The following is a 14467-nucleotide window of genomic DNA, read 5'->3' as shown; positions in this document are numbered from 1 at the left end:
TTGGTGTCTTGGGAATATATTTACTAGAGATGAGCGGGTTCGGTTCCTCGGAATCCGAACCCGCCCGAACTTCATGTTTTTTTTCACGGGTCCGAGCGACTCGGATCTTCCCGCCTTGCTCGGTTAACCCGAGCGCGCCCGAACGTCATCATGACGCTGTCGGATTCTCGCGAGGCTCGGATTCTATCGCGAGACTCGGATTCTATATAAGGAGCCGCGCGTCGCCGCCATTTTCACTCGTGCATTGAGATTGATAGGGAGAGGACGTGTCTGGCGTCCTCTCCATTAGAATAGAGATAGATTAGATAGAGAGAGAGAGATTGTGCAGAGTCGCAGACAGAGTTAGTTTACCACAGTCAGTGACCAGTGCAGTTGCTAGTTAACTTTTATTTAATATAATATATCCGTTCACTTCTCTCTGCTATATCCGTTCTCTGCCTGAAAAAAAAAACGATACACAGCACAGTCAGTCACACAGTGTGACTCAGTCTGTGTGCACTCAGCTCAGCCCAGTGTGCTGCACAGTCATCAATGTATAAATTAAAAGCTTATAATTAATTGTGGGGGAGACTGGGGAGCACTGCAGGTTGTTAGCAGGAGCCAGGAGTACAATTATATTAATTAACAGTGCACACTTTTGCTGCAGGAGTGGTGACCAGTGCCTGACCACCAGTATAGTATTGTTGTATACTACTAATATCTCTTTAAATATCAACCAGTCTATATTAGCAGCAGACACAGTACAGTGCGGTAGTTCACGGCTGTGGCTACCTCTGTGTCGGCACACGGCAGGCAGTCCGTCCGACCAGAATTGTATTATTTATTATTATATACCTACCACCTAACCGTGGTTTTTTTTTCATTCTTTATACCGTCATAGTGTCATCCTAATTGTTACGAGTATACTACTATCTCTTTATCAACCAGTGTACAGTGCGGTAGTTCACGGCTGTGGCTACCTCTGTGTCGGCACACGGCAGGCAGTCCGTCCGACCAGAATTGTATTATTTATTATTATATACCTACCACCTAACCGTGGTTTTTTTTTCATTCTTTATACCGTCATAGTGTCATCCTAATTGTTACGAGTATACTACTATCTCTTTATCAACCAGTGTACAGTGCGGTAGTTCACGGCTGTGGCTACCTCTGTGTCGGCACACGGCAGGCAGTCCGTCCGACCAGAATTGTATTATTTATTATTATATACCTACCACCTAACCGTGGTTTTTTTTTTCATTCTTTATACCGTCATAGTGTCATCCTAATTGTTACGAGTATACTACTATCTCTTTATCAACCAGTGTACAGTGCGGTAGTTCACGGCTGTGGCTACCTCTGTGTCGGCACACGGCAGGCAGTCCGTCCGACCAGAATTGTATTATTTATTATTATATACCTACCACCTAACCGTGGTTTTTTTTTTCATTCTTTATACCGTCATAGTGTCATCCTAATTGTTACGAGTATACTACTATCTCTTTATCAACCAGTGTACAGTGCGGTAGTTCACGGCTGTGGCTACCTCTGTGTCGGCACACGGCAGGCAGTCCGTCCGACCAGAATTGTATTATTTATTATTATATACCTACCACCTAACCGTGGTTTTTTTTTCATTCTTTATACCGTCATAGTGTCATCCTAATTGTTACGAGTATACTACTATCTCTTTATCAACCAGTGTACAGTGCGGTAGTTCACGGCTGTGGCTACCTCTGTGTCGGCACACGGCAGGCAGTCCGTCCGACCAGAATTGTATTATTTATTATTATATACCTACCACCTAACCGTGGTTTTTTTTTCATTCTTTATACCGTCATAGTGTCATCCTAATTGTTACGAGTATACTACTATCTCTTTATCAACCAGTGTACAGTGCGGTAGTTCACGGCTGTGGCTACCTCTGTGTCGGCACACGGCAGGCAGTCCGTCCGACCAGAATTGTATTATTTATTATTATATACCTACCACCTAACCGTGGTTTTTTTTTCATTCTTTATACCGTCATAGTGTCATCCTAATTGTTACGAGTATACTACTATCTCTTTATCAACCAGTGTACAGTGCGGTAGTTCACGGCTGTGGCTACCTCTGTGTCGGCACACGGCAGGCAGTCCGTCCGACCAGAATTGTATTATTTATTATTATATACCTACCACCTAACCGTGGTTTTTTTTTTCATTCTTTATACCGTCATAGTGTCATCCTAATTGTTACGAGTATACTACTATCTCTTTATCAACCAGTGTACAGTGCGGTAGTTCACGGCTGTGGCTACCTCTGTGTCGGCACACGGCAGGCAGTCCGTCCGACCAGAATTGTATTATTTATTATTATATACCTACCACCTAACCGTGGTTTTTTTTTCATTCTTTATACCGTCATAGTGTCATCCTAATTGTTACGAGTATACTACTATCTCTTTATCAACCAGTGTACAGTGCGGTAGTTCACGGCTGTGGCTACCTCTGTGTCGGCAGTCGGCAGGCAGTCCGTCCATCCATAATTGTATTATTATTATAATATATACCACCTAACCGTGGTTTTTTTATACCACCTAACCGTGGCAGTCCGTCCATAATTGTATACTAGTATCCAATCCATCCATCTCCATTGTTTACCTGAGGTGCCTTTTAGTTCTGCCTATAAAATATGGAGAACAAAAAAGTTGAGGTTCCAAAATTAGGGAAAGATCAAGATCCACTTCCACCTCGTGCTGAAGCTGCTGCCACTAGTCATGGCCGAGACGATGAAATGCCAGCAACGTCGTCTGCCAAGGCCGATGCCCAATGTCATAGTACAGAGCATGTCAAATCCAAAACACCAAATATCAGAAAAAAAAGGACTCCAAAACCTAAAATAAAATTGTCGGAGGAGAAGCGTAAACTTGCCAATATGCCATTTACCACACGGAGTGGCAAGGAACGGCTGAGGCCCTGGCCTATGTTCATGGCTAGTGGTTCAGCTTCACATGAGGATGGAAGCACTCAGCCTCTCGCTAGAAAACTGAAAAGACTCAAGCTGGCAAAAGCACCGCAAAGAACTGTGCGTTCTTTGAAATCCCAAATCCACAAGGAGAGTCCAATTGTGTCGTTTGCGATGCCTGACCTTCCCAACACTGGACGTGAAGAGCATGCGCCTTCCACTATTTGCATGCCCCCTGCAAGTGCTGGAAGGAGCACCCGCAGTCCAGTTCCTGATAGTCAGATTGAAGATGTCAGTGTTGAAGTACACCAGGATGAGGAGGATATGGGTGTTGCTGGCGCTGGGGAGGAAATTGACCAGGAGGATTCTGATGGTGAGGTGGTTTGTTTAAGTCAGGCACCCGGGGAGACACCTGTTGTCCGTGGGAGGAATATGGCCGTTGACATGCCAGGTGAAAATACCAAAAAAATCAGCTCTTCGGTGTGGAGGTATTTCACCACAAATGCGGACAACAGGTGTCAAGCCGTGTGTTCCCTTTGTCAAGCTGTAATAAGTAGGGGTAAGGACGTTAACCACCTCGGAACATCCTCCCTTATACGTCACCTGCAGCGCATTCATAATAAGTCAGTGACAAGTTCAAAAACTTTGGGTGACAGCGGAAGCAGTCCACTGACCAGTAAATCCCTTCCTCTTGTAACCAAGCTCACGCAAACCACCCCACCAACTCCCTCAGTGTCAATTTCCTCCTTCCCCAGGAATGCCAATAGTCCTGCAGGCCATGTCACTGGCAAGTCTGACGAGTCCTCTCCTGCCTGGGATTCCTCCGATGCATCCTTGCGTGTAACGCCTACTGCTGCTGGCGCTGCTGTTGTTGCCGCTGGGAGTCGATGGTCATCCCAGAGGGGAAGTCGTAAGCCCACTTGTACTACTTCCAGTAAGCAATTGACTGTTCAACAGTCCTTTGCGAGGAAGATGAAATATCACAGCAGTCATCCTACTGCAAAGCGGATAACTGAGGCCTTGGCATCCTGGGTGGTGAGAAACGTGGTTCCGGTATCCATCATTACTGCAGAGCCAACTAGAGACTTGTTGGAGGTACTGTGTCCCCGGTACCAAATACCATCTAGGTTCCATTTCTCTAGGCAGGCGATACCGAAAATGTACACAGACCTCAGAAAAAGAGTCACCAGTGTCCTAAAAAATGCAGCTGTACCCAATGTCCACTTAACCACGGACATGTGGACAAGTGGAGCAGGGCAGGGTCAGGACTATATGACTGTGACAGCCCACTGGGTAGATGTATGGACTCCCGCCGCAAGAACAGCAGCGGCGGCACCAGTAGCAGCATCTCGCAAACGCCAACTCTTTCCTAGGCAGGCTACGCTTTGTATCACCGCTTTCCAGAATACGCACACAGCTGAAAACCTCTTACGGCAACTGAGGAAGATCATCGCGGAATGGCTTACCCCAATTGGACTCTCCTGTGGATTTGTGGCATCGGACAACGCCAGCAATATTGTGTGTGCATTAAATCTGGGCCAATTCCAGCACGTCCCATGTTTTGCACATACCTTGAATTTGGTGGTGCAGAATTTTTTAAAAAACGACAGGGCCGTGCAAGAGATGCTGTCGGTGGCCAGAAGAATTGCGGGACACTTTCGGCGTACAGGCACCACGTACAGAAAACTGGAGCACCACCAAAAACTACTGAACCTGCCCTGCCATCATCTGAAGCAAGAAGTGGTAACGAGGTGGAATTCAACCCTCTATATGCTTCAGAGGTTGGAGGAGCAGCAAAAGGCCATTCAAGCCTATACAATTGAGCACGATATAGTAGGTGGAATGCACCTGTCTCAAGTGCAGTGGAGAATGATTTCAACGTTGTGCAAGGTTCTGATGCCCTTTGAACTTGCCACACGTGAAGTCAGTTCAGACACTGCCAGCCTGAGTCAGGTCATTCCCCTCATCAGGCTTTTGCAGAAGAAGCTGGAGGCATTGAAGGAGGAGCTAACACGGAGCGATTCCGCTAGGCATGTGGGACTTGTGGATGCAGCCCTTAATTCGCTTAACAAGGATTCACGGGTGGTCAATCTGTTGAAATCAGAGCACTACATTTTGGCCACCGTGCTCGATCCTAGATTTAAAGCCTACCTTGGATCTCTCTTTCCGGCAGACACAGGTCTGCTGGGGTTGAAAGACCTGCTGGTGACAAAATTGTCAAGTCAAGCGGAACGCGACCTGTCAACATCTCCTCCTTCACATTCTCCCGCAACTGGGGGTGCGAGGAAAAGGCTCAGAATTCCGAGCCCACCCGCTGGCGGTGATGCAGGGCAGTCTGGAGCGACTGCTGATGCTGACATCTGGTCCGGACTGAAGGACCTGACAACGATTACGGACATGTCGTCTACTGTCACTGCATATGATTCTCTCAACATTGATAGAATGGTGGAGGATTATATGAGTGACCGCATCCAAGTAGGCACGTCACACAGTCCGTACTTATACTGGCAGGAAAAAGAGGCAATTTGGAGGCCCTTGCACAAACTGGCTTTATTCTACCTAAGTTGCCCTCCCACAAGTGTGTACTCCGAAAGAGTGTTTAGTGCCGCCGCTCACCTTGTCAGCAATCGGCGTACGAGGTTACATCCAGAAAATGTGGAGAAGATGATGTTCATTAAAATGAATTATAATCAATTCCTCCGCGGAGACATTGACCAGCAGCAATTGCCTCCACAAAGTACACAGGGAGCTGAGATGGTGGATTCCAGTGGGGACGAATTGATAATCTGTGAGGAGGGGGATGTACACGGTGATATATCGGAGGGTGAAGATGAGGTGGACATCTTGCCTCTGTAGAGCCAGTTTGTGCAAGGAGAGATTAATTGCTTCTTTTTTGGGGGGGGTCCAAACCAACCCGTCATATCAGTCACAGTCGTGTGGCAGACCCTGTCACTGAAATGATGGGTTGGTTAAAGTGTGCATGTCCTGTTTTGTTTATACAACATAAGGGTGGGTGGGAGGGCCCAAGGATAATTCCATCTTGCACCTCTTTTTTCTTTTCTTTTTCTTTGCATCATGTGCTGATTGGGGTGGGTTTTTTGGAAGGGACACCCTGCGTGACACTGCAGTGCCACTCCTAGATGGGCCCGGTGTTTGTGTCGGCCACTAGGGTCGCTAATCTTACTCACACAGCTACCTCATTGCGCCTCTTTTTTTCTTTGCGTCATGTGCTGTTTGGGGAGGGTTTTTTGGAAGGGACATCCTGCGTGACACTGCAGTGCCACTCCTAGATGTGCCCGGTGTTTGTGTCGGCCACTAGGGTCGCTAATCTTACTCACACAGTCAGCTACCTCATTGCGCCTCTTTTTTTCTTTGCGTCATGTGCTGTTTGGGGAGGGTTTTTTGGAAGGGCCATCCTGCGTGACACTGCAGTGCCACTCCTAGATGGGCCCGGTGTTTGTGTCGGCCACTAGGGTCGCTAATCTTACTCACACAGCTACCTCATTGCGCCTCTTTTTTTCTTTGCGTCATGTGCTGTTTGGGGAGGGTTTTTTGGAAGGGACATCCTGCGTGACACTGCAGTGCCACTCCTAGATGGGCCCGGTGTTTGTGTCGGCCACTAGGGTCGCTTATCTTACTCACACAGCGACCTCGGTGCAAATTTTAGGACTAAAAATAATATTGTGAGGTGTGAGGTATTCAGAATAGACTGAAAATGAGTGTAAATTATGGTTTTTGAGGTTAATAATACTTTGGGATCAAAATGACCCCCAAATTCTATGATTTAAGCTGTTTTTTAGTGTTTTTTGAAAAAAACACCCGAATCCAAAACACACCCGAATCCGACAAAAAAAATTCGGTGAGGTTTTGCCAAAACGCGTTCGAACCCAAAACACGGCCGCGGAACCGAACCCAAAACCAAAACACAAAACCCGAAAAATTTCAGGCGCTCATCTCTAATATTTACTACAGATCATTTTTTCAAAGCCACCGATTCTTGGCAGCTTTGAAGACAGAATTTAGAAGAGCCATGGTAATATACAAAGCTAGCCCATATTTTGTGAGTATTACTATTGCCCTGTTAAATCCAGCTCTCAAAGCCACCTAGAATCAGTGGTTTTGAAAAAAAGAACTTTAGTAAATATATTTTTTATTTTCAGAACAAGAAAAATCATCATAGTGAACTGAATGAAACAAAAATAGAAGGAAAATGATGAGTCTTTTGCAGAAACCTGTCATCAGTTGGCACATGCACTTATTATCCAAGAATTGAAGGTATATTTATGTCCGTATTCTATTCAGCATAATAATTTATCTCACTTTGGTGATTACATAGTGTAAAAGCTTGCTGTAGTATTTTGGTAGATGAATACAGTATCAAAGGAAGTTTGTTAGAATTTAGCTAGAGAGTAATAGATTGTAGTTATCAGTAGTGCTGTAAGAAAATGAAAGGCATGCAAAAGGTCATACAGTAAAATCCACAGCGAGCTGATAAAAATGAACATGGATGTCAAGGTAGAGAAAGAAAACCTGTCAAATACATAACTTTAACAAGGGCAGCAGTCCACATGCTCACAGAGCATGCCCAGGATAGTACTCCCCAGATATCTCTGGTACTTTGTCACTGGTGACATCGGTACAGATGGAGCCACGCTAATCGTGGCTCCGTTTGTGCCAGGACGCGCCAGCCTAGGCGCACCTACTGCAGCGTATGGGTCGCGCACACGCCCCATTCGCTGTATTGTGAGCGTCTCAGTGCTCTCTCGTAGTGCGGCTAGGCACCGGATCGCCTAGACACGCCGGGAGTGCACGTTTCCGATTGAGCCACTATAGATGAGAGCGGCTCTATCTTTTCTCTTACATCTTAGAGGATGCTGGGGTCCATATTAGTACCATGGGGTATAGACGGGTCCACCAGGAGCCATTGGCACTTTAAGAGTTTAATAGTGTGGGCTGGCTCCTCCCTCTATGCCTCTCCTGCCAGACTCAGTTTAGAAAATGTGGAGCCGGTCACAGCTAGGGGAGCTCTCCAGAGCTTCTTTAGAAAAGATTCTTTTAGAGCTACGTTTGACGGCATGATACCCTGATACAGGCTAGGAAGGAGGTAACGTCTAAACATTTCCATCGCATTTGGAAAAAATATGTTTCTTGGTGTGAGTCCAAGACATTTCCTGCGGTGGAGGTTTCAACTTGGACGTTTTCTCCTTTTCGTGCAAGCAGGGGTGGATATGGGGCTGATATTGGGCTCCATCAAGGTTCAGATCTCTGCTTTGTCCATCTTCTTCCAAAAACAATTGGCTGTCCTCCATGAGGTTCAGACCTTTTTGAAAGGGGTTCTGCACATCCAGCCTCCCTTTGTGGCGCCAACGGCACCCTGGGATCTAGATGTGGTGTTGCAGTTCCTACAATCAGCTTGGTTTGAGCCTCTACTGGAGGCTGACATCAAGTTTCTCATGTGGAAGGCGGTCACTTTGTTGGCCTTGGCTTCTGCCCGACGCGTGTCGGAATTGGGGACTTAATCTTGTAAAAGCCATTATCTGATCTTCCATGAAGACAGGGCGGAACTTAGGACTCGTCCACAGTTCCTGCCTAAGGTTGTATCAGCTTTCCATATCAACCAACCTATTGTGGTGCCAGTGGCTACTGACTCCTCAATTGTTTCAAAGGCTTTGGATGGTGTCAGGGCTTTGAAGACCTATGTGAAGAGCCAGTGGTGTAAGTTCGTCCCAGTTGCCCGGAGGCAAGATAAATATTGATGACCCCTATTTACTATATTGAGATAAATATATGTATGTAGATGTGCGTATATGTATATATATATATATATATATATATATATATAGTGAGACGTTCCTATAACATGAGAATCCCTCCTCAGCCACAAGAAAGAAACCAGCACACCAGCAATAATCAATTCAAAGAAAGCTCTATTTCAGCATGGCAACAGTCAGAGTTGAAACCACATTATTTTCCAGTTAGGATAAACATGATACATCACATGTCCCTCTGGTGAAAAGGAGAATCCTGATTCCCTCTGCCCAACAGCTGTTTCGATGTCACCACCTTCCTCAAGGGCATCCATACTAACACTGAGCCAAACGCTGCCATTTATCCGCAGCCTGACGCCTGTCAACAACCTCATAATCCCACTCACCTGTCCACACGAACCACCGTCACCTGAGACCAGTCACGTCCACACCGCTCAAGGCCGGAAGTCCCCGTCTTGGAACGCATTCAGCCCGTGGTGGAACGCACTTCCTGTCCCGGCTTCCGTCACGGGAGCACCATACATCCGCATGACGCGGCCGGGCGCTCGCGTGAGCCAATCCAGTGCGTGTGTAAAAATTCACCTAGGCAACCAGGGTAAACAAAGCCTTCTCATAATATGAGCTCATCTAGAACCATACTTTGGTTATCGCAATGATGAGATCCCAGCATACCCGTAAACCTTAGTGTGACAGGGACTGAGGCTTGCCTGACAGGCGCCATACTGCGGAGCCTATGTCGGATCAATACAGAACCCAAGATCAACAACAAAAAACAAAATCAAAAAACATACATAACATTATATACATACAGATCAAAACATAGTAATAAATAATAACCATTAGGCAGCCCTCAGAGTCCAATCATCTGAACTAACTATATCAATCATATGGCAAGCAAAAAACCACAGCAAAAGTAGGATCTTATAGAAAACAATCAAAAGTTCTCCATTCGTTTATAGGAAACAAGTGAAAGTTAATTCCTCGTTTAACCCGTGTGGTGAGACAGTATTGAAGTTATAAATCACTTCACACTCTCTCTGTAACAGCCTCTTATGCCGATCACCCCCTCTCTTCCATGGTTTGATCTGATCCAATGGCATAAATTTAAAGTCACGTAATGTATGACCATGAGTCACAAAATGTTTCGCTACTGGAGGTGTAGCTTGTTCAACCTTGGACATAGCTTTTTTAATCGAAGAGCGATGCATGGCTATACGTTCTTTCAATCTCCGGATCGTTTTCCCTATATAGATCAGCTTGCATGGGCACAGAACCAAATACACCACATATTTGCTTTCGCAGGTCATATGATGCCTGAGGAAAAATGTCTTTCCAGATTGCGGATGGATAAAGTTATCACCAGTAATCATGTGCTGGCAATTGACACAGCCACTACACCCATAGGCTCCATTTTTTCAAGGATAGCCAGTTTGCTCTAGGGATTCCTGGGCTAATGTCAGAGGATGTAATAATTTCCTTCAAGTTATGGCTTCTTTTATATGCAAATAGCGGCTTATTACTGCAAAAGGGACCCATTGTCTGGTCTGACTGTAATATATGCCAATGCCGATAAATTGAGCTTCTTAAATACTGTGATGAGATGGAAAATGTATTAGGGAAAATCATCCGGTCCAAGGCTGCTTTGTTCTGAGATTTATTCAACAAAGAGTTCCGATCTAGTGTGAGGCATCTCTGGATAGTCTCTTCAATCCCCACTTTAGGGTAACCGCGTTCAATGAAGTCATTACCCATTTTATACAATGCATCCTTTAACATAGTATTATCTGATGTTATCCTCACCACATGGATCAATTGTGAGAACGGAAGTCCTTTTTTAAGTGGTCTAGGATGGAAACTCTCACATAACAATACCGTATTCTTATCAGTCGGTTTCTTAAAGATTGCCGTGACAAACCTGCCTTTATTAATAGAGACCGTAACGTCTAAGAAATCTATACTCTGAGGGCTGCTATTATACGTCAACCTGATGGTGCTTGCTTGCATATTCAATTCATCAATAAATTTGGACAGTGTGCTACTATCCCCTGTCCATACGAAGAAGATATCGTCGATAAATCGTACATAGAAAGCAATATATTGTGAATACATTGTGCTGCCCAAAATATATTTCTTTTCATACTCATGCATAAATAAGTTGGCGTACGATGGGGCCACATTGGACCCCATCGCCGTCCCTCGTAGCTGTAGAAAAAAAGAATTTTCAAAAATAAAATAATTTTTATGCAGGATCATATCCAGAAGCAGCACCAGATATTCACAAGGGGGACCTGTATATGCAATATTTGTGGTAATAGAATTTCTTATTGCATCAATACCCTCTTTATGCCCAATATTGGTGTAGAGACTCGTAATATCACATGTAACCAAAAGGCATTTTTCAGGCGGAGGACCAAATGCAGCTAACCTCTGCAAAAAATCTGTTGTGTCTTTTAAAACTGTCGGTGTGGACAGTACCACTGGCTGCAAAAAGTAATCTACAAACTGTGATAGACTCTGACACAGTGATCCCCTAGAAGAGATAATCGGCCTCCCTGGAGGCTTGGCCAGGGACTTGTGAACCTTAGGCAATATATATAAAATGGGAATAATAGGATGTTCTTGAGTTAAAAATTTTGCAGTAGGTTCATCGATCCATCCATTGCCAGGGAGATAGCAGCATCAATCTCTTTTTTATAACCAAATGTAGGGTCATATTGTAATCTCTTGTAACACATTTGGTCATAAAGTTGTCTATATACTTCAGCTATGTAGTCGCTCTTATTCAAAACTACCACCCCTCCACCTTTATCAGCTGCCCGCACTACGATGGAGGTATTGGCTTTAAGATTTTCAATGGCCATCTGCTCCTCTCTCGTGGTATTAGAGAAAGAACGCTTCTGTTTTTTCATAAAGGGGATAATATCCCTTTTCACAAGCTTCATAAATATGTCAATGGCTGGATTATTAGACGGTGGTTCAAAAGTACTTTTGCTTGGGAATGGAGTAACTGGGCTATCCCTAGTCCCCTGTTTACTAACGAAATCTCTTAGTTTAAGCTGTCTCTGAAATTTATATAACTCCACTTCGCAGTCAAAAGCACTCTGTCTAAATGTTTGAACAAAGGAAAGTCCCTTTGATAAAACCCCTAATTCTATATCAGTAAGGGCATAATCAGAGAGGTTATAAACCTTTATTTCCTCCTGTTTTTCCAGGGGTTTTCTTTTTGAGCTGTTAGCTTTCCGTTTTTCCCTCCTACAGCGCCCTGATCTTTTTTGTTTCGAGTACGCGCAAGGCCCGCCTCCCGTAATAAAGGGCCACTCTGGGTGGTAGACTGATCCGAGTCAGAAGTATGAGACTCAATATCAGTATATGACCTCTCAAAGCGTTTTCTGCCTAGTTGTTTGGGACGCCATTGTCGAGTCCCACCTTGAAAAAATACCCAAGGGTATACTCTTAGTTCTTTATAGTCATCTCTCACCTTTTTATATTTATTCTTTTTAAAGGTAAGTAACTCGGTTTTAAAGGTCATGATGTTATTTTCTAACCTGGATAACCATTTAGTTGAAGTATCAGACTTTAATAAATCTAGTCCCGAAGCCTCACATGCACTAATCTCCTTCTCAAGAATACTAATCTCTGTATTAACCTGCTGTATTACAAGCACCATCAGGTCTCACGCGAGCGCCCGGCCGCGTTATGCGGATGTATGGTGCTCCCGTGACGGAAGCCGGGACAGGAAGTGCGTTCCACCGCGGGCTGAATGCGTTCCAAGACGGGGACTTCCGGCCTTGAGCGGTGTGGACGTGACTGGTCTCAGGTGACGGTGGTTCGTGTGGACAGGTGAGTGGGATTATGAGGTTGTTGACAGGCGTCAGGCTGTGGATAAATGGCAGCGTTTGGCTCAGTGTTAGTATGGATGCCCTTGAGGAAGGTGGTGACATCGAAACAGCTGTTGGGCAGAGGGGATCAGGATTCTCCTTTTCACCAGAGGGACATGTGATGTATCATGTTTATCCTAACTGGAAAATAATGTGGTTTCAACTCTGACTGTTGCCATGCTGAAATAGAGCTTTCTTTGAATTGATTATTGCTGGTGTGCTGGTTTCTTTCTTGTGGCTGAGGAGGGATTCTCATGTTATAGGAACGTCTCACTATACTTTCTATATGGAATTACAGCACCCGGACTGAACTATGGAAATGTGTGCGGCTTTTCTGTTCTGTTCTATATATATATACACACATACGTGTGTGTGTGTGTGTGTGTGTGTGTGTGTGTGTGTGTGTGTGTGTGTGTGTGTGTGTGTGTGTGTGGTGTTCTGAAAAAAATGTATATACTGTATTTATACATTTAATTGTCTTTTATTTTAAATCACACATTTCTTAGTAGTCATAGCCAGGATTAGAACCCATGACCTGTTACACTAACAGCAGACATTTTACTGATGGAGTTATTTGCTCCTGTAGAGGAAGCATGAGAATTCTAACCATATGAAGTTACGTGTAATTGTCAGAGAAGTATCTTCATATAGTTAAAATTCTCATATTTCCTATACAGGAGCAAACAGCTTCATCAGTAAGGTGTTTGCTTCCAGTGCAATAGGTTGTGGTTTCTAATCCTGGGTGTGATACTTGTAAAATGTGTATATTCAGTATAATGAAAAGGGTGTGATTTGTAAGGTGCAGGGACCAGTGAGGAAGTCGTATACTGAAGAGATAGCAGCACCTATCAATTAACTTAATTGAATGGTGTCACAGAATGGGAAGAGAGGTGCCCCCCTTCAGAGCAGGAGCTCGGCGGCAGATGACTCCGTTGCCTCCCAGAGTTCTGCCTCTGTGAAGAGCACAGCTTGTCATAGAAAACTTGAATCTCTCTTTGTCCTCTACGATCCCAAGAAAATTGGGTGTCCTGCTTCTAAGCAGTCGATTTCGCGCTGGATCAGGTTCACTATCCAGCATGCGTATTCTATGACAGGATTGCCGTGTCCGAAATCGGTTAAGGCCCACTCTGCTCGTAAAGTGGGTTCTTCCTGGGCGGCTGCCCGGGGTGTCTCGGCTTTACAGCTTTGCCAAGCTGATACTTGGTCTGGTTCGAACATGTTTGCTAAGTTTTACCAGTTCGATACTTTGGCCTCTGATGACCTCAAGTTTGGTCAAGCAGTGTTGCAGGAGCCTCCGTGCTCTCCCTCCCGTACTGGGAGCTTTGGTACATCCCCATGGTACTAATATGGACCCCAGCATCCTCTAGGACGTAAGAGAAAATAGGATTTTAATTACCTATCGGTAAATCCTTTTCTCGTAGTCCGTAGAGGATGCTGGGCGCCCGTCCAGTGCTTCGTTTTCCTGCAACCGTTATCTGGTTCAGTACAACTTTGTTTAGTTACAGTATGTACTGCATTGTTACTTGGTAAGTAATGTTTCAGCAGTTGCTGAGCTTTCCTGCATTGGTTTTATAGTTCAGTACTGCCTGGTTCCTAGGTAAGTTCTGCGTTATTTACTGTTTCAGCTATTGCTGAGTTTTCCGGCATGTTAGCCGGATTTGTACGTTGTGTGAGCTGGTATGAATCTTGCCACTATCTGTGTAATTCCTTCTCTCGAAGTGTGTCGTCTCCTCGGGCACAGTTTCTAGACTGAGTCATGTAGGAGGGGCATAGAGGGAGGAGCCAGCCAATGCTATTAAACTCTTAAAGTTCCAATGGCTCCTGGTGGACCCGTCTATACCCCATGGTACTAATATGGACCCCAGCATCCTCTACAGACTACGAGAAAAGGATTCA

This window comes from Pseudophryne corroboree, chromosome 3, assembly GCF_028390025.1.
Source record: "Pseudophryne corroboree isolate aPseCor3 chromosome 3, aPseCor3.hap2, whole genome shotgun sequence".
Taxonomy (NCBI): Eukaryota; Metazoa; Chordata; class Amphibia; order Anura; family Myobatrachidae; genus Pseudophryne; species Pseudophryne corroboree.
This window is presented reverse-complemented; position numbering follows the sequence as displayed.